The sequence below is a fragment of the Cryptomeria japonica genome, chromosome 8 (genome assembly GCF_030272615.1).
Source record: "Cryptomeria japonica chromosome 8, Sugi_1.0, whole genome shotgun sequence".
NCBI classification, from domain to species: Eukaryota; Viridiplantae; Streptophyta; class Pinopsida; order Cupressales; family Cupressaceae; genus Cryptomeria; species Cryptomeria japonica.
In genome coordinates, this window is record NC_081412.1 from 116,683,281 (window position 1) to 116,705,444 (window position 22,164).

The window sequence follows — 22,164 nt, forward strand, 5'->3', positions numbered from 1 at the left end:
GTAGTTCAACTAACAGTAAAATTAGCTACACAGTCAACTAGTAAATGAGATCCTCAAGTTACTGTGGACCGATAAACATATCTGCTCACCGGTGTCCGATTGTCATGGTAGATCTATAGTGAACCAACATACAGAATGGCAAACCGGTGCTCAAGTTTAGTGGTAACTGGTAGTGGGGGTAGTTCTTCTTATATCTATGATTCCCATTTGTTCATTGTAATTGAGCAAGGATATAGAGTTTTCTTTCTAGTTATTTCCCTATTGAGATCTTGAACCAATTTTTTATTAATATATATATTCCAGTGGCTTGCCACTTTTGCCTAAAAAAAATAATAATAATATGAACTCAAACTTTCACTTTGCTCTTCACTTTAGCAAATTTTTGTTGTGTAAGATTAAAGATGAAAATTGCAATGAGAAACCTCATATATAGGTGAGGTGCAATGAGCTAATCTAGGAAAGCTACAACATTCTATGACTAAGTCAAAAATGAGTCGTAGTTGACTTAGAACTTGTGCATATTCTAGATGCAAAAGTGTATATACAAAATGACACTTGAAGTATCAATTGGAATTACAAAATGACACTACTGGAAATGCATAAAAATGACTTAGTGTCTAGAGCCTTGTCTTGTTTCCAACATTCTTCACCAATGGAGTCTGTGTGTCCTTGCTTGGTAGCTTGTACATTAAAACTCCCAGGCCCTAGTATATGGAATCTGATGTCTGGAATGAAGTTGCAGGAATGGATTTTGAAGAATTATCGAAGTTAGACAAAAATGACCAAAAATTGCCAATCAAGGTTCAAAACCCAGTTTGCACAAAGGATGGCTTAACACATGTAAATCAGACTTATACCCCAATTTACACAAGTGCGTAAATTTGGTGTAAATCGGGTTTACAAACCCGATTTATACTTAAGTGAACAATTGTAATGCAAAGGTGTAGTTCAGACTTGTAAGTCCGAACTACACTTGTGAGTAGTATTACGAGTGACAAGGTGTAAATCGGGTTTATAAACCCGAACTACACCTAACAAATGTCATACAAGGAAAGTGTAGTTTGGGTTTGTAAACCTGATATACACTTGTGCATATGATTGACAAAATGAGGTAGTGGTGTAGGTCGGATTTACAAACCCAAACTACACCTCTAATCCAAATAAAGGTAGGACATGTGTAGGTCGGGTTTATAAACCCAAACTACACCTAAGGCATAACATCCAAATAGTGTAGTTCAGGTTTGTAAACACGACCTACACCTTACATGATTTTTTCGCATGGCTATGAAGTGGTGTCAATCGAGGTTACAAACCATATTTCAACCTGACTATAAAATTTTCAAGGGAAGTGTAATTCGGGTTTGTAACTTTTATTTACACATGTGTGCACAAAAGAGGTTTAAACCTATTTTATAAACCCGAATTACACCAAAACACAAAAACTAACTTAAAAGACCCAAAAAAGGACTAGAACCTCTAAATCAAGAATCAAGGGTCATAAATCACACTTGAGGGGGATAAAGGCTATCTCAAAAAGAATGCTTAGAACACTTTAGCTATAAATTGGACAAAATTTGTAGGGGTTATCCTATTTTTGTGACAACCAAAAATGAGGACAAGTTGAAAGGAAAAATAAGACAATCAAGAGATGGCTAGAACTATCTTGAAATATGCTAATTTTGCCTAATGTATATTGGAAAGAGGAAGTGCATACTTATGTCTCTATTCTTAACAATGTACAAGTGAGTGTCAATAACTACAAGAATTCTTGTGAATTATGGCATGGAAGACCTCCAATAGTCAAATATTTCAAAAAAATTGGTATCAAATGTTACATCAGAAGAGATGAAGCCTAGATATGCTAGAAGAAGAAGAAGAAGAATGCCTTTATAGCTTATAATAATTTTAAGGTATATCAAATATATGTTAAGTCTGCCTTCTTGAATGGTGATCTAGAGGAAGAAGTTTACATAGAGAAGCTTGATGGTTTTAAGTTATCAAAAAATTCAAACATGGTGTGAAGACTCAAAAAGGCTTTATATGGTCTCAAGAAAGCCCCTAAGGCTTGGTATGCAAGGTTGGATAATCACTTACTTCAGCAAGGTTTCAAGCAAGGTACTACAAATAGCAATCTTTACTTTAATATTAAGGACAACAATATTTTGATAGTTGATGTATATATTGATGACATTATCTTTGGTGGGGACGATGATGTATGTAAAAAATTTGCATAAGAGATGCAAAAAGAGTTAAATGAGATATATGATTGTTGAGTTGTCTTTATTTCTAGGACTTCAAGTTGCCCATCCAAATAATGGTATATTTATTTCACAAGCTAACTATGTCGAGGAGATGTTGAAGAAGTTTGGTATGGAGGATTCTAAACTAGTGATTTCCCACATGGCTACTGGTTATCATCTGAGCAAGGATGATGAGTCTCTTGTTCAAACTCTATGGGTCTATGATTAATAAATTATTATATTTGACTTCTTCCAGACTTGATATTATGCATGTAGTATGTCTAGTTACTATATATCAAGATTGTGAGATTATTTTTGAAGCAAAAAAGATCAAAGAGACCAATAGATAGCACAATAACAAGAGAGACAAAATATTTGATGAGAATAAACTGTATTCTAATTAAGATTCAAAAGAGATCAACTGGATCATTACAAGAGTCTGCTTATAAAGGCAAGGCTAAGAGACAAGAGAGCACACAATAATGACATGTGGCTCAATGAGATGCAAGGGTAGGTAGAGGTAGGTAGAGAAATAGTAAAATATTCCACATGAGGTGGATCACCCACCAAAGGTGGAAATATAATCCCACGATAAGTGGATATGATAAAGTAACAACAAGATCACACCATAAAAGGTGGAATTTCTCCTACATACACACTCCCAATGTAAGCACATCTCCCTAAGTGTCTCATATGCAAACTACAATGTTATTAATGTACCTAAGTAAACTTAAGTAAAGTGTAATTATATCCAACATGAATAAATAATTACACCAACAAAGATAACCCTAAGAAATCTCATGAGAAGATTGTCAAAATGATAATTAGATATTTGAAAGGAAATCCAAGTTATGGATTGTGTTATAAGAAGGATAATGATTACTCCTTAAAGGCCTTTGATAATGCATATTGACTTGATTGTGTCAATAACAGAAGTACCAGTGGTAGTGTATTTTTCCTAGGAGATAAATTGGTCTCTTTGTTCAACAATAATCAAGATTTAGTATATTTATCAATAGAAAAAGTTGAGTGTATTGTTTCAAGATCTTGTTGCACTCAAGTGATGTGGTTGAAGCAAACATTGAAGGATATCAAGGGAGTGTTTGATGAGCCTATTCGTATCATGTGTAATAATACTAATATTATAAACATTTCGAAGAATCTGATTATGCACTCAAGGACTAAAAACATCTCTATCTAGTATTATTTCCTAAGAGATTAAGTTGTGAAAAAAATATTCAAATTGGAATATGTTCCTACAAAGGATCAAATGGCGAACATTTTCATAAAAGCTCCTTCAAATGATATATTTGGGTGTCTTAGGAAAAAGTTTGGAGTTATTACCCCTTCTTAAAAATAGATGCATATGTTGGTGCATCTATCCAGGTGGAGATTCAAGGTATATATTTTTGTCTCTTTGATGCAGCCATAATCGGTAAAAACCCTCAAAAAGAGTCAACCAAATTATGCAACAAGAGAAACACAATGAAAGCAGCACAAAAACATAACAATTTTACATAAACAGATCATATTAAATCCTTATAACTTTTGGAAATCATCTGAAAAACATCATATTATCATTAAAGAACATCTGGTAGTTAACCGGTTACATGCAGGCTTCAAGCCAGATGCAATCCAACTAGGACTCTAAGAATCAACTGGATCACAACATGCAAATATAAATCCTTATTATAAGTTATAACTCCTTTCCCCTATAAATGATTACATAATATCATATGTATACCCACTGGAACATATCCAGGTTGGCCTCATAAGTTTACATTCACCAATGCAGGAAAATAAAATGTGTAATTAGGTTGGCCCTAAGATTTAATAAATCTTTCTGGACAATAACAACCAAGCGATGTGGCTTGGCAGGAAGGTCAGCCACATGCCACAAAACATCGAATAAGACCCAAGATGGATCCACAACCAATAATCATGCTAGTAATGAAGGAAAACCAACTGGTAAGCACAAGAACTATCTTGAAACACAAAAATAGTCAACCGAAAATGATAAATGACCAGAAAAGAACCCAAATAAACTGGAAATCTGGAATCAAGCACATGAAATTGTCTGGAAACCAAAAATAAGATCTTCCACAAAGAACAAGCAACTACCGGTACATATTGGTAAGAACACAGAAAACTACACAAAGAACTAAACAAGAACAAAATTGAAAGGAAATATTTTTAGTTGATGCAAGATTTCTCATCGACCGAGGATTCTCTTGCATCACTCTTGAATTGATGTGGTCTACTCCTTGGGGAGAGTAGGATTTTGTTTTGTTTATGCTCTTAGGGGGAGCAAGAAGTTGGACATTGTTGACAATGAGACAAAAAAAAAAAATAGAAAGAGAATGTAGATGCAGAGTGTGGTGTAAGAAATTTGACCTTTGTCCTTGATTCCAAAGGTGGAGAGAAACTATTGAGCTATATGAGTGTGGCCATCAATGACGAAGGGGGAGATTGTTGGCAATTGTTATCATTAATGATTAGGTGTTGTCATTGATTTCAACCCTCAATTTGTGTGTTGATGTGCTTGATGTTAGATTATGGCATGTCATGCTTAGTGTTGTGATTATCATATTGTAGAGAGATTATTAGATCAGTATTGAGGAAGATATTGGATATTTTTTTTAGTATAATTATGATGATGCCCATTAATGTCAACCCCTTTCTAATGAAGGGTGTTGTAGTATATGATCATTGATGTATTAGGTAGTTAAATTGGTTCTTCATTGTGGATGTCCACCTCTTTGGTTTTGATGTCTACACTTAGTATGATGCAATGATGTCACTGATATTTTGTAAAATAATGATGATGATTATACTTATGATTAATTGTAGAGATGATATCTTGCAGATATTAAGATGGGGATTAGAAGCATTATGATGAGGATGAGAGGTATTAATATGAGGATTAGAAACATGATGATGAAGTGATTTTTTCTAAATGATCTTGTGCTTACTAAAATTTGTTCTAGTATCTCCTTTGTTACTCCTGAGTGAAGAAAATGTAATCTAGTATTTGAAAGTTGATTAATCTAGTAAAATTGTAGAAGTGTAATAAATATAGTCTAGAAGAATGCTTTGCATTCCTTTGCATTTTCATATATGGTCTCACGGTTTCAAATATAATGTCTATTCTATGTGGAAATTGTACTCCTATCTTTTTCAAGTCCCTAGTGTTGTAGTTGATGTCTCTAGTGATGGCAATTTGTTGGTAGTGTGTTGACTAGTTAGGACTAGTCCAGAATATACTCTACATTGATGTTCCTATTGTTGCATCTCGGAGTATATGTTTATAATGTTTGTGGATCTCTCAGTTCAAATTTTAGGTGACAAAATGTTTTGGAAGTGTGTATGTCAATGTTCATCTTAGGACTATTTTTATTGGCATTCTAGTAATGAAGAATTTAATGTCAATTTGGTTTTTGTCATCTTATAGTATGAAAGAAGTTTATGAGGATTTTGTTGAGGGTTCATGGAATGAATCTATGTGTTCCACATGATTTTAGATGGTTTTTGTAATGTCACATTTGGTCTAGTATTTATTTTTAGGATAATTTGTAGTTATTTGGTTGACAAGGCTTGTTCTCTTTCTTGTGGTGTATCTTTGGGGATCTTACCCACATTTGAATACTTTTTGAGCCATACTTGCATCCTACTATGTCTTGTGGGGATCCACATTGTGAGAATTAATTTAGAGAAATTGTTTTTGGTTTGACTAGTTATATGCTACATATTTTACCTACACGTTACCTTGTTTCTAACCTTGGAGGATGTGTACTAGCGTGTGTGATGTTTGGGACTGCATTGGATGATGTTTTAATATGTTTTAGGTCTTCTCTATCTCCTAGATAGGACCACTTTCAACATAGTTATGTTTTGTGGCCGACCTTGTCGAATCACTTCTTGCCCACTTTTTAGCCAACATAATTGATGTTTTAAGATAATGAGGATGGTATATAAAGAAGATCAAAATAATTGCAAAGGAGTGAATTAGACTTGAATATGGAAGATGTGAATGTAAAGCAATAAGTGTGTATGGTGGAAGTAATGGAGATAAATAGTCTATGGTTTCTTAAGGCAATGAGTCAAGAGAATATACATTCAAGGAATATTGTTGGATGCAAGTGTTGTTAAAGGCTTATTCTTTATAACTTAGATATTCATGTATCTTCCTTAGAGATAGTTAGTCTCCCTATAAATTCCTTTGTATCTATCCCCGAGGAAGTGATCCTCAGTCTACAAGTCCTTCTAGGAGCAGTGAGCTTCCTTGGGTAGTAAGCTCTAACAAATTGTAATATTGTTTATATAGTGTGAGTTAAATCTCACCATGCTTTTTCCCTTGGGTTTTTCATGCAAATCTAGTGTTTTATTGTGCATGTGTGTTCATTGCTTATCTTTCTTTGCCACTGACTAGATTAAAGTTATAAGTTGAATTTTATTTGTGCTATAAAGTGTTAATATTTTTTTACGACTGATTCACCCCCCTCTCATTCTTGGGGTGTGTTTAACATAAATACCCTAAGAATGACCGAGAACACAAAAATTCCAAAAAAGACTAGGGGATATAGTAGTCAAATTGCTCCCTCAAACACTAGACACCATCGACGCACACAAGGAGAGGATGGAGAGGGATACAAACATCTCCACAACACCCTAAACTCTTACCCTAACCTAAAATACATATGAAATGAGAGATATGAAATTTAGACACTTTTATAAACTTCACAAGATGCATACAGAGAGCCCTAATCAAACCTAGATTTACTTGAAAACACTCAAATCTTTATAAGACTACTTGACAGCATCATGAGGGGATGAAAAAACCCTCTAAGATGACACAAGCCACCATTGAGTTAATTTTAAGCCCAATTGAATGGTTCATATACTCGTAACCAACTTATAATATTGAAAAGTAAGGAAACATGCATAAAACTCATGCCTGATACCAACATCGATACACTCAAAACTACTCTAATCCATTTTAGTGATCATTTGATTACATCATCCTCCATGAGGAGTGTTCAATATAAAAATTAACATCGTTACATTGTTTTAATTCAATATACATAAATTTACAATCTGCATAAATTGAAAGTACTTGAAGGTATAAGAGAGAGAAGGATAGTGTGCACTCAATGACAATCCTCAAAGAAAATATATTTGGTCCCCGATGTAGTTTGCAATGCCACCTGACCATGTGTAACCCTTAGGTCCACCCCACCATTCTCAAGGAGATAGATATATGGCCCATAAACTCAAATAATCAATACACATGAGAATAGGCAGGCTTACACATGTAAAGTAAACACATCATACATGATCATCTAAACAACATCAATAATATATATGAATCTAATTTATATGTAGCATCATAAATTGTATACCTATACAATTTCATCCTCACCTAGGCCTCACTTCTATGTTTCGGCCTTCCATGCGCTAACCCTATTTTGACTCTGCTCACACAAACCTAAAATCTACATATTTGGCACCTTTGTGGCAACCTATTCAAATTTAAGTACTAACTAGTAGGACCAAGACGTCATGGGTGCCATGGTCCTCCCAAAAAGGGCCCAAATTTGGACCCTGCAATAATCATATTTTGAAGGCAAGAAAACTTTATCCATGTTGACATATTTCAAAATTTCAAACATGTTTGGTGTAGTTAGACATTAAATCAAGACATACCCTCTCATTTTGATAAGATCTCTCAATTTGTAAATTAAATCCCTTTCAAGAAAATTCAAGTGAGAAAGTAATCAAGCATCATCAAGGTAGTAAAGGAGAGGTCAAGTTCAAATTTCAATGATTCATGATGGCATCCATGATCAAGACATTATGAAGATATTCTACATGATATTATTACCCTTTGCATAAATACTTCAAGGCAATATTCATCAAGATATCAAGTTCAAATTCAAGCATTTAAATTTAGATCTATCCTTGCCCTCAAAAGGTAAGCTTTTCAATTCAGTCAATTCCATTACAAGTTCAATTTCAATTTTAATTCAGGGCTAATTCCAAGTTTGACCTAGGCAAACCCCTATCAACAATTCCATTTCCCTTTTTATTGTAGGCAATAGATCCATAAGCTATGAACAAAGAATGCGGTAGATAATATGATGATGATCAAATCCAAATCTTGCAAGAGTAAAAAGAAGAGGATCGGGTTGTACTAGCATTTCAATTTCACAATTTATTTATGAACTACTAGGAACATATTCTAAGCAACGTTCTGATTCCAAAAGTTTCATGTTTGTTCATGTCTAATAGCTAGAGGATCAAGTTGCACCAAGCATCTTGGTCTTGTACTTTTGGGCCAAATTTTTTGACATATGTGCCTCTCTCTTCTTTCTTCTCAAATATATCTCTATGTCTACATACCATGCATCTATAGCTTGTTGTTCATATTATTTTATGTCAATTTTCTATCATTTGCCCTAGATCTAGCAATTAAATTCAATAATTTACATTCAACCCTCAATTTACCTCAAAGGGGTAATAATTTATGATCTACATTCAATCAATTTCATACTTTAAGAGGTGATTGAATCAATCAAATTCATTTCACCCCTCAAAGTAATGTTTTATGCAAAAATAAGTGGATTTCATTATTTACATAGCTAAATTTGTGAAATCCTATTTTCAACCATTACATTTTGGTGAAACTAACTTAGTTCTTCTTTTACTTCATATTTTCATTTTCAGATCTATTTGTATGCATTTAATCAATTCACATTAACAATTATACATCATTCATGCACTTCAATTTAGAGGTTCAATTCTCAGAAAACCTAGATATTTTATTAAAAAATGAATTGTAGGTTGCATAATGTATGGTTTGTTTGCTCAAATCTGATTTACATTGCATGTTATTTTCAAATTTAGAATAACCTATTTTCTTAATTCATTGGTTTATTAAACATTTTATAAATAAATTACATTGTTTAATCTATCCATCTAGTTTTTCCTTCTTTGTGCATGATTTTTACTACCCTTTCACCTACATGCAACTTCCTGGTGAAAAGTTATAGACTTATGAGTTCCCAAATTTTAAATAGTAAGGGATGTGAGCCTATGTTAAATAACCTATTTTAAAGGAACTTGTGTGAATCATAAATCCCTACACAAGGCATACCTAATATTATGGAGAACAATTCCCCTCTCACTTCTCATGATGAGGATGACTTATTAACTAGAATTATTATTGACCAATTAGGGAGTTTGACCATGAGTTGAATAAGCTTCAACAATGGATGGGTCAAGAATACTCAAATAGTGAGGCAATCCCTTTGATTGAAGGACTGAGGAGAATGGTTCAAAGTGATGAGATTGGTGTGGAATTGTAGTGTGGCATTGCTCATATTGTTGATACCAATGTTATGCCAATAAAAAGTTATGTAAAATCTCTTAGTTACTCCAATCCTACAAATCAATTTGAGCATTCCATTTGTATTCCTACATCCTTGCCTAATGTGTCTACATATAATCTTCTATCATGAATACATCTACACAAAATTATAATGCTACACATGTTAGTCATCGAGGCAATCCTATTAATCAATGCTCCTACATACCTCCTTCTGTTAGCCTTCCATTTATTTCCCAGCCATCTCCTTTACCAACATACAATAATGCTCTACCTCCTTATTCTCAATATCCACCTACCTATCACAATATTACACCTCAATCTCAATCCAACATGTCAAAATCCAACTCATCCACTAAAGCCACTATCAATAACCTAGCTCATAGTGTGTCATCCTTACAGTTCAGCAATTGGCTTCTTTAACCCAATCTAAGTTTAATGTCCACACATATGATGAATCTATCACACTATCTAATGATTTGGTTTGTGTGGTTGATCCTAAGAATGTATAAATTCCTCAATCAAAGTTATATAATGGAAAAGGTGACCTCTTGAATCAAGTGAAAACATTTCAAACCTTGTGTAGTGATTTCTCCCACGATCATAGACTCACGGAAAAAATATTTTCTCACTTTTAGAGATAAATATTTCAATGGTATTTATTTTTGCCTCCATATTCTACCACTTCTTTTTAGAAATTGGCTAATGCATTCATTCAACAATTTTAAAATAACATTAATCGTAAAATTACTTTGGCTAGTTTGATTCATTTTAAGCAAGGAGTTAAAGAAAAAGTGACTAGCTTCATTGGTAGATATAAACATTTTCATTTACAAATTGATTATATTGTGCTTGATGGTGATGTTCAAAGAATTTTCATTACTAATTTATAAAACAATACTACAGATAAGCTTCTATTTCTTAAGTTTTCATCTTTCACACAATTGTGTGTAGTGCATCATAACTATCAGCTTCAAGTGGGCCAATTTGAATCTTCTTCTTGAATGGCTCTAGTTGATAAGAATGAAAACACTCAACAATTGTTCCAAAAGAAAAAAAAAGTTTTTATAAAGATCAATGATAACACTTCCAGTCATATTAATACGCAAGTGGCTACCACAATACTAGGTGTGGTCCCTTTATCATCAATCTTCAAAAGAGAATTAACTTAGATTTTTTACCCTTTATATAGTATAATGCTTAGATTGATAAATTTTAATGTGTTGTAACTTCCTCCCATTAAACCTATAGATACCTTTAAGCCTTTATCAGCTTCTTTCGATCATAAAACCTTTTGTCAATACCATTATCAAGTCAGCCATGATACTAAAAAGTGTTACAAATTGAGGCATAAGATCGAAGACCTTATTGATTCCAATACCATATATTTGAAAGATGTGAATGATAAAGGAAACAAATTTGTGGTACCTCCTAATCAAAATTTCAAAATCTCTACTAATCCTTTGCTTTTCCATTCTACTAATGTCATTGAATCCAAGCTACTTACATTTACTTCTAATGACATGGGCATGGCATCTAACAATGTTGTGAACCTTGTTGAAAAACCCAAACCTAAACTTGAATGTTGCATTACCTTTGATTCTAGAGAGACTATTGAAGTTCTCAATGGACCATCATACATTACAACAAAGATTAAAGGAACTGGCTCTCATGAGGAATTCTCATCGATCCAATATGTATGGTGAATGTTACTACTGAAGAGAATCTCTATACTCAACAATTTCATCAAGAAACATATGAAAAATCTAATTTTATGATTAAGGTGTATGAGGGCTTAAGTCCTAGAGGGATTTGTTGCAAGTTAGAGGAGACACTTGTCCTACTATAGGTTTTATCACTCTTCTAGTTGAGGTTGGTACTAAGTTATTTGATGTTACCTTTTCTATCATCCCTATCTCCGATCAATTTCATGTGAAGTTGGGACATCCTTGGCTCTCTTTCATGAAATCTATCCCTTCTACCATTCATAAGTATTTGAAGTTCCCTCACAATGGGTGTATCATCATGATTGATCATAGTCTTTACCAACCCACAATACAATGTACAAATTTCACCCTTGATTACTTTTGGCCTTAGAAACCTAAACCTTTGAAACCTTGAAACTGTAAAGTGGAAAATTGAACCCTAGTGACTTCCCACCTAGGAGAGAGAAAGGAAGACACTAGGATGATTTTCACTTGGGAGAAAATTTACATTCAAAAGAGGGGCTTGAATCCACTAGATCCAAATCCAAGGGGAACAAAGATATGAATTCCAACTAGATTGCAAGAATTGGAATGTGGTTTGCCCTCTTTTGCAAATAGATATGTTGATTTATTGACTATATAGAAAAGAGAGATAAAATGGATGAAATGAGGAGCTACCAATTTGGGATCACGCTGTAATTTCAAATCTGAGATATTCAGACTGATACAAAGCTGCTCAACAAATTTGGAGAAAATTCGCCAAGATCATGTTGAAAGTGCACACGGTCCTCCAAAAAATCCGTGCACCAAATAGGGTTTTTTAATCTCTGTAAATGGAGTCCAAAGCTGCAATTACAGGTGTGCACCTACAACCTACACAGAGAAAAGAAGGGAAGAAGGGTTGTGGATAGGGGTTTTCCTCAGTCAAACCCCGGTTGAGGAATCAACCTTGAAAGAAAGTAATTGCAAATGCTTAAATGTAAATGATAGAAATGTATACCTTATAGATCTTCAATTGATTGATGATGATTGCTTTGCTTCTTGAATGTAATCACAAATTTTGTATGCAATGACATGTAACATGACAAAACCCTAACACACACATGCTTGCAAATGAATGTTGTATTTTTTCTCCAATGGAGGAATGAAGAAGGCACATGAAGAAGAAGACCTGATGAATTCTTGAAGACTTGAACACTTGATGAAGACCTTTCGCTTGAATTTTTCCTATTGTGTATTTCATATATTCATGTATATTGTGTAATTTGCCTCCATAAAAATGAAAAGACTAACTCCCTTTTATACATGCCTCAGAGAACTAATTCATCTCACCAAGGGTCGACATTATAGAGGTTTGAAATCCCAAAATGTAGATAAGGACAGAGGGACCTATCTTGGGGCTACCCTAAGAAGGGGGGGACGGGGGCACCATGCCCCTGTCTTTCCCTATCTTGGGGCCTGGACAAGGTCCTAAGGCAATCTCAGGGCTGAAACAGGAGGAACTCGGGGTGAAGGTGCAGAGAGCGGTCTCAATTGAGAGAGGAGATGATGTTGCCTAGGTGAGGACCTAAAATATGGTTGAAATTATGGGGGTTGCAATTTCATGACACTACATTTAGCCCCCACTTTAGCGAAAGTATGGCTTACGCCAATATTATCTATAAAGTAGAAGAAAGAAAGATGAAGATGAGAGATATGGAGCAATAGCACAAGGAGTATAAGACATCACTAATATTGAGAAAAAAATCCCCCAATCTGAGGATCTTAATTCACTCAGACATATACAAGATCACACAAAACAAAAAGGACAAGACCAAATAAAATAAGACAAAGCACAAAAGACATATGACCAAGAAAAAACACACAGGACTACACATAAACTAGCCAAAGAGACCTTGATACAAATGTCTCGAACAACTAATTATCACACAAAGACCAATGCCATCACATAAAAACTAATAATCACATAAAAGAGAAAAGCTGACATCATTCATGAACCATCAATAGAAAAACTATAGGTTCATGAGAGGAAGGAGAGAGAGGACATGAATACACACTTTGGTGATCCATGAGAAGAAAGGCGAACAAGAGGAAGCCATGTACATTGCTCCCCTAGAATTACGTGATGCATTGAGAAAAAGGACATGGAAAAATAGCCCCTAGAGTCTATCTAGGTGATCCATGTAAGAGAGGAAGGCAAGAACATCGTTAGTTCCACTCAACCTCGTGTGCATGTGTGCAAGTGAGGTTCAAAGAACCTCATAGGAGTCTATGCTTGAGTATGCTACAACCTATATAAGATGTATAGTACTAATGTCAAGAAAGTGGTGACATCTTGCTCTAAGAGACCATGCTCTGGTTCTAAGAATAATCACCCTGTATAAAAGAAAAGTGGCAATATCTCACTCTAAGAGGTTATACTCTGGTTCTGAGAATTTCCCACTGTAAAAGGAAAAAAGTGGCAACATCTCTCTCTAAGAGGTTGTGCTCTGGTTCCGAGAATATCCCACTATGCAAAAGGAAAGTGGTGAAATCTTTCTCTAAGAGGTTGTCCTTTGGTTCCAAGAATGACCCACTGTACAAAAGAAAAGTGGTGACATCTCTCTCTAAGATGTTGTGCTTTGGTTCCGAGAATGTCCCATTTTACAAGAGAAATATAGTAAAAAAGGAGAAGTGTGGGTGCCCCCCCTTAAGATGTCAATATTTTTTTTATGTTGATATCTTAAGGAAAGAAGAACAAAGATACCTTCCTTCGACACCAAGAAGATATCCATCATGCAAAAATATCATAAATCCAAACAAGAGAGGAAATACTCTTCAAGAAAGGGTAAGATAGTTTAAAAGAGATTTCTTGATGTAAGTGTAAAGAAGATCCTTGGAGGAGAAGAGATATTTTCTCAAAAGACATCTACCCCCCAAGAGGAGTTGTCTTAGACAAATATAACATCTTCTAGAACAAAGTATAGAAGAGAACAAGAATGCAATCCTTCCTCCTATTGCTAGGTGAAAGGGATTCTTGATGAAGGATGACTCACTTTTAACCCGATGTGGATGGGTGAATTTATTATAGATGTACATTACCAAATGTAAAAAAGGTTGTAGTCAAGGACTTATACCTCTTGTAGAAGAGAGAATCCTTGAGAAAACAACAACGATTTCACACAAGGAATGACATCAAGTAATGAAACTCACACTATCCACCATATAGGAAAGAGTGGATTCTGTTGGAACCCTAAAATTTTCAACTTTTAGAGTTCTAGATTCATGCCAAAAAGCAGATTTCTATCTTCAATCATGTGAAATATCTATAATCAAGTAGGTTTGTTCAATTCTAACTTTCAAAAACCAAGTTTGATGCATCCATCAAGAGCTCAGCTCAAGGTATGTATATGTTTCACAAATTCCATAATCAAGCCAGGTATACCTTTTCGAACCATAATTCTTTTTCATCTCAACACTTTAGGTCAAATTAATTATTCCTTTGTATTTCATGTATATCTCAAGACCTGCGTTTCAAATTTCAGATTCATATGAGATTATTTGATATGTTTTCTAAAGGTAAATGAAAATTCAGATCTTTCTAGTCGAATGTTAGTGAATCATTTTGCAAGAGCATAACTGAAGAAAATGGAGTTTTCCAAAGATCAACTGGCATTGCCAAGACCTCCAAGCCTGCGCATATGGTGTTGGGACTCATAAAATTCTGAGTCAATTCGAGAGGCCCATTTCAAAGAAGGGTAAAAATTTTGAAACCCTTCCAAACAAAATACAAAGTGGCAATTTTAATGCCAATGTCCTTCCTGCATCGGCGTTCGAAACCCTTAGCAAATCCAAATAAAAATGTGAAGCTTTCAAGCAAAGGCAATGGGCAGGTATTAAGCCTAAATCTTCCTTGTCGTGAGCTAGAGGGGGTCACATGGTTGTAAATAGAGAAAAGGGCCAGAGAACTTTCCAAGCAGTTTCAATCACCAAGCATAGACCATTTATCCCACATTGGTTGTGCAGAGGGAGTTTAATATATTTAAATATAAGGCTGCATGTATACTTAGTGTCAAGAGATGGAAGGCTTTTGGCAAGTTCTAGCTCAGTGCTGGTGGGCCCCCCGCATGCGTACTCATCTCAAAGTGCACAAATTTTATAGAAGAAGGACAAAGTAAAGATCGAGCAATTTGGGCAAATCAGACGGTGATCGCAGAAGATCTAACAATCATCACTATACCGTAAGATAGAGATGCACTTTGGTTTATCCTCATGACTTGGTGACAAAGCACGTGTGGAAAAGGGGAGGTTAACAAGCCTGCAAATTTGAGATTGATCCAAGGGCAGTCTCTATACTGCTATAGGAATTTTCATGACCTATATCCCCCATGACATAGCAACTAGAAAGGTGGTAGATGAGGTGTCATCCCAGAGGATCTGCAAGCGAATCAGGATGTGCCACATGGCAGAGCACAAAAGAAGAACCCAAGTCCAAGTGGTGAGTAGGTGGATCCGCAAGAAAACCAAAGAGTGACATGCAACACAATGGATAAAGAGAAGAGGGAGCCTCTCAAGCAAGGTTAAAGGTCGAGCAGATAAGGAAGATCAGACGGTCGGCCAAGTCGATCTGACGATAATCACTATACCATGATCGAAAGATGTGTGATGTTTATTCGTCGTGACATGGTGACCAAGTGGTGGGGCCTGTTAAGGAAGGAGTTCAGAGGAGATAACGTGGGACCAAGTTGGAAAAGATCTAACGGTTGTCGCTAATCCACTATGCAGAGATGCATGATGAATATCCATCATGGCTAGGGAACAAGGGAGAGCTTCATTCTGGTGGTTAGTGAGGTCATGCTAAGGTGGTAGGGCAGAGAGCCCGAAGCTAATCTAGAGGTGACACGCGGTGGGTCTGGTCAAGATGAGTTAGTAGCTAAAGTGGCAGTCAGGTGGCATGTCATCAAAAAATGACTTATCAAACAAACCTAGGCTGCAATGGATCTCAAAAAAGACTCGCCAAAAGCAGCAGTATCATCGACATGAAGTTCATCAAAGAAATCAGAAGCGGTCCCATCAAAAATAAAACATATCGATGAAACTACTAGGACATGAGAACAACTCACCAATGGAGGAAGTTTGGTCAAAAGAATAATAAAAGGGAAGTATCTCTTATCACACTGCTTTATCTATTATTTGAAAGTGCATTAAAGATAAATTTTATGTGTATTTATCCTAAATAAAGTGCCTTGAATATATATTTTAGCGTAAGGTATTATTTTATATGAATGGATGCTATGTTTGCAAAATATTTTTAAAGGAAAATACTTTGGTTTTAATGAGTTATGTATTTTCAAACTAAAATTTAAAGTGGAATACATTTTGTTTTCAAATCAAGGAATCTGATTGCCTTATCTTGTGTGCAGAAAATAATGAGAAGATAATGAATACTTGTTGAGGAATTTTATCAAGGCGGATAATAAAAGACAAAAGATTTAAGTATCATTTAGTATTTTTAAGGATTCTCCTTTGTAATTATTTATTAAACCAAAGGGTGTGTCCTTTGGAAGGAAACTGTCTATAACTCCCTTCTATGTATGAAAGGGTGTGTCCTTTCATATATGCCTTTTGATTTATGTACTTAGAGGGAGTCATTTTTGTATGTAAAGGGAAGAAGAATCATGAGAACAACATATTTTTGTAAGGACTAAGTGTCATTTTGTATTAGGGAAGTCTATAGGAAGAAGAAGTATCATTTTGTGCAAGCAATCTGTAATAGAGTATCTGCAAGTGCAGCTTATGTATGCAATTGTTTCCTGAAGATTAATATACAAGGTTCGCTATTTATTTTTCCAAATATTGTGTACACTTTTGTGTTGATTATTATCTTTGTTATCTTGATAAAAAAATTTATATATTTTCTATGATGTGAATCACATGTCATTGCATTAAGTGAAAGGTTGAGTTCTTATTGTTTGTGTAATACATACTGAACCTTTATAGGTTATGAGAAATTGTCTCTTGAGTTGATAAGATATTTTGTCCACAAAGTGTCATAAAATATCCCTAGATAGAGGCACTGGTTTGTTATTGATCTTTTTAAGGTTTTGATCTGTATGCATTCAAGGTCCTTGATAGAGAAATGTTCTTCCCAAATCCTATATGAACTGATCTATGCAGATTTCATTTAAGTCTTGAAAGAAATCTCATTTTCAATATACATTCACAATCATTTCTTTTCAAAGCATTCGTTTAAAGCACATAATAAAGCGTAGTTGCATAACAATAATTTTCCAGTTGTGTAAACATGCTAAAAGGTTTAAATCCACTATAAATAGCCTCTTTTGTGCTTCAGAGGAAGAGGCATACCCACTTAGGTTTAGTGGAGCCTAAAGTGCAGAGGGATTTAGTCTTTGACCATCCCTATTTGTTGGCCAAGGCCGATTGGACTACTTGAAGATTTGGCAAGTCTTTTGGTTTTCCAATCTGTGGTTTTGCGAACCAACAGATTGGTGACTCTGCTGGGGAGGAATTATTAAGATTTTGTTGGGGAGTTAAAGTGAAGATATTGGTAAAATATAATCTAGAATCCTTGGTGATAGATCATTGAATTAGTAACTAGTTGAGAGTTCCCCATCTAAGTTCCACAATCAACAGATTGGTGACTCTACTAGGGAGAAATTATAAAGATTATGTTGGGGAGTTGTCATACATAGTTTGACATTCACTTAGAAGCTCTGGTGTTTTTTCATTAAAGAATTTATAAGTTTTGTTTTCCCCATCTAAGTCACACAACAGATTGGTGACTCTGCTGGGGAGTTGTTACAAAAAGTATTCAAAATTTCTGGTGAGCTTGTTTCAGATTCTACTGGAAGGAAGAACCCAAGAGCTTAATAAGTAATTTTCCTCCATAGGAGGTGGCGACTCTACCTAATAAGAAGTTTTATTTCAATTGGTGACTCTACTATGGGAAGAGGCCCAGAGGGAGATGAAAAATTTCCTTTCTGAAAATGTTTCAAAGAAAGCCTTTTATTCCTGATGGCATCAGGCCATTGGATCTCAGAAGCTTTCAATCTATTCCAAACAATTTGGTCCCTAAGATTTCACAACTTGTACCAAAATTCCATGGGGAATATGATGAATTAGTAATTGATCATTTGGATGTATTTTATACATTTGTAAAGGATTATGAGGTTTATGCAGAAGATTATGTGATGAAATCATTTGTCAGGACTTTGAAGGACAATGCAAGAGAAGCTTATGAATCACTCCCTACACATAGCATCTCATCATGGAGGGAGTTGGAGAAATGGTTCCTTGATGTGTTTTATAATCCAGGTGAAGAGGGGAGTATGAGCTATGACCCAGAGGAGGACCAACAATACATAATAGAAGAAGAAGTTTGTATGTCTCCTTTGGATGAATTTCTTGACATAGAAAAATAGGAAGATAAATCTATATCACAATTATTTATGAGTATGTTCAATATATACACAAAAATACCTTCAAATATCAAGCCCCTATTTTCAATAAAAATGCATGAGTTGGGGATTTATCATGATCCTCAGGTAAGGCTTCTACTTGAGATTTTATATGAAACATGTTAGAGGAAGAATATAATGATAAATAATAAATTATGGATTTAAGTAGGAAAGAATCCATATGTGTAGGTATAGACATAAATAATAAAGAGGAAACATTCCTCGGTCCAGAAGAAATTTCGTATTTGTTAGATAAAGAATATGAAAGATATGTTCAGAAGAATGATCCAAAAAAAATTTCAAAATAAATAGACTAACGGATTAGGGCACATTCAGGGTCTATTTGATGAAGAAAATGATGATTCCCAGGAAAATAATACATCAAGGGAATACATAAACAGTGAGGAGTGTAATAAGAAATGTGTCCTTGAAAATCCTTTTGAAAATTTTTAAAATCCTCAGTATCATGAAACTCCACATGAATGTGAGGAAATGATTTTTTGTGAATCATTTTTTAGTCCCTCCTATGAAATTATTGACTATTTAGGAAGTGAAGGCAAAATGGATTTACATTCAGTATACAGACATGAAGAAACTTCAGCAAATAGAAATTATGAAGATATTATTTGTATCAATGAGACAGATAGCAATTATCAGGAGAATACTTTCAATAAAGGTATGCAATATGATAATCTTTTATGTAATGAACCAGAAGAGGGTTTGCAGAAAAATATGCATACATATTATATGTTTTCAAGCCCATTATTTGAAAGATATAAGGGAAATACACCCCCAAATAATTTTTCAGAAAAAGCATATAACACAACATTGGGAAAAGATGTTACATATAGAGAAAAGAATGAAATATTTTTACATCACTTTTATGAAAGTGATATATGTTTGGAAACCTTATCTAAAAAGAAAGAAAAAAGTATTTCCAAAGATGATCAAAAACTTTTAGGACCACTATGTAATAAAATTATGAGAGATAAAATAAATAATGTGGTAATATGATTAAAGAGGATAAGGTACTCCTGCAAAGTATTCCTAAAAATGATATATTCCCAAAGTTGATATACAGAGAAAATAAAATGTGTAGGGAGCATGGGGATGTAATGATAATTGAAAGAATGCAATGTGGCACAAAAGGTAATTATGAAAATATGGGGGAGCTCAATTTGTATATTATGATCCAAGAGATAAATATCTCAAAAGGTTATGATAAATATTTATCAACTATTTTTCACCCAAGGAATATTATGCAGTCTGAAAATGAGTTATACAGTGAAAGGGGTATTCGAAATTATGATCACACTCAGGTAAAGATTACATATAATAACGGTGATTTGACTTTTTCAAAAGAGGAGGTATGTGATAAAATATTAAGGCTTCCAAAGGAATGTAAAGTTAAAAGGCAGTATAAGTACATGATTAAAAATCATAAAGAAAATAGATATGAATGTCATCATTTATATTCAAACCAAGTGATATTTCCAAGATATTTATGGGAGAAATACTATGATAAAATGGATACAACAAAATGTATAGATAGTAAGGCAAGTAAGAGTAATGACATCTTTAGGAGGTGCATGTTATTTACAAGAGCAAAATCAGGTATTTGACAGAGGAAAGGGAATATTGTCATTTTTGGGGGGCCTCGGGCCACCCAATTTTATTCAGAGGAGAACCTACAAAAGGGGTCCTATCTAATGGTCTTCTTTTCCAAAGATAACTGAGATCTCGCTTTGTGTCCCCAGAAAGAGCCACTGTTGGAACCCTAAAATTTTCTAATTTTAGAGTTCCAGATTCATACCAAAAAGCATATTTCTATGTTCAATCATGTGAAACATCTATAATCAAGTAGGTTGGTTCAATTCTAACTTTCAGAAACCAGGTTTGATGCATCCATCAAGAGCTCAACTCGAGGTATGTATATGTTTCACAAATTATGGAATCAAGCCAGGTATACCTTTTCGAACCATAATTCTTTTTCATCTCAACACTTCAGGTCAAATTAATTATTCCTTTGTATTTCATGTATATCTCAAGACCTAAGTTTCAAATTTCGGATTCATATGAGATTATTTGATATGTTTTCTAAAGGCAAATCTAAATTCAGATCTTTCTAGTCGGATGTTAGTGAGTCATTTTGCAGGAGCATAACTGAAGAAAATGGAGTTATCCAAAGATCAACTGGCATTGTCAAGACCCCCAAGCCTATGCATATGGTGTTGGGACTCATAAAATTTTGAGTCAATTCAAGAGGCCCATTTCAAAGAAGGGTAAAAATTCTGAAACCCTTCCAAAATAAATGCAAAGTGGCAATTTTAATGCTAATGTCCTTCCTGCATCGACGTTCGAAACCCTCAGCAAATCCAAATAAAAATGTGAAGCTTTCAAGCAAAGGCAATGGGCAGACGTTAAGCCTAAATCTTCCCTATCGTGAGCTAGAGGGGGTCGCATGGTTGTAGATAGAGAAAAGGGCCAGAGAACTTTCCAAGCAGTTTCAGTCGCTAGGCATAGACCATTTATCCCAAATTGGCTTTGCAGAGGGAGTTTTATATATTTAAATATAAGGCTGCATGTATAATTAGTGTCAAGAGCTGGAAGGCTTTTGGCAAGTGTTATCTCAGCGTTGGTGGAACCCCGCATGGGCGCACATCTCAAAGTGCCGAAATTTTACAGCAGAAGGACAAATTAAAGATCAAGCAATTCGGGTAGATTGGATGGTGATCACAGAAGATCTAATGGTCGTCGCTCTACCGCAAGATAGAGATGCACGTTGGTTTATCCCTAGGACTTGGCAACAAAGCATGTGCAGAAAAGGGGAGGTTAACAAACCTGCAAGTTTGAGATTGATCCAAGGGCAGTTTCTATATCGCGATAGGAAGTTGCACGACCTATATCCCCCATGACATAGTGACTGGCAAGATGGTAAATGAGGTGTCATCCCAGAGGATTTGCAAGTGAATCAGGATGTGCCACGTGGCAGAGCGTAGAAGAAGAGCCCAAGTCCAAGTGGTGGGTAGATGGATTCGCGAGTGAACCAAAGAGTGACATGTGCCACAGATGGATAAAGAGAAGAGAGAGCCGCTCAGGCAAGGTTAAAGGATGAGAAGATAAGGAAGATTGGATGGTTGGCCGAGTTCATCTGATAGTGGTCGCTATACTGTGATTGGAAGATGTGCGATGTTTATTCATCGCGACATGGTGACCAAGTGGTGGGGCCCACTAAGGAAGCATTTTGGAGGAAATAACATGTCAGCGGGTTGGAAAAGATCTAACGATTGTCATTGATCCACTATGCAGAGATGCACGATGAATATCCATCGCAGCTAGGCAACAAGGGAGAGCTTCATTTGGATGGTTAGTGAGGT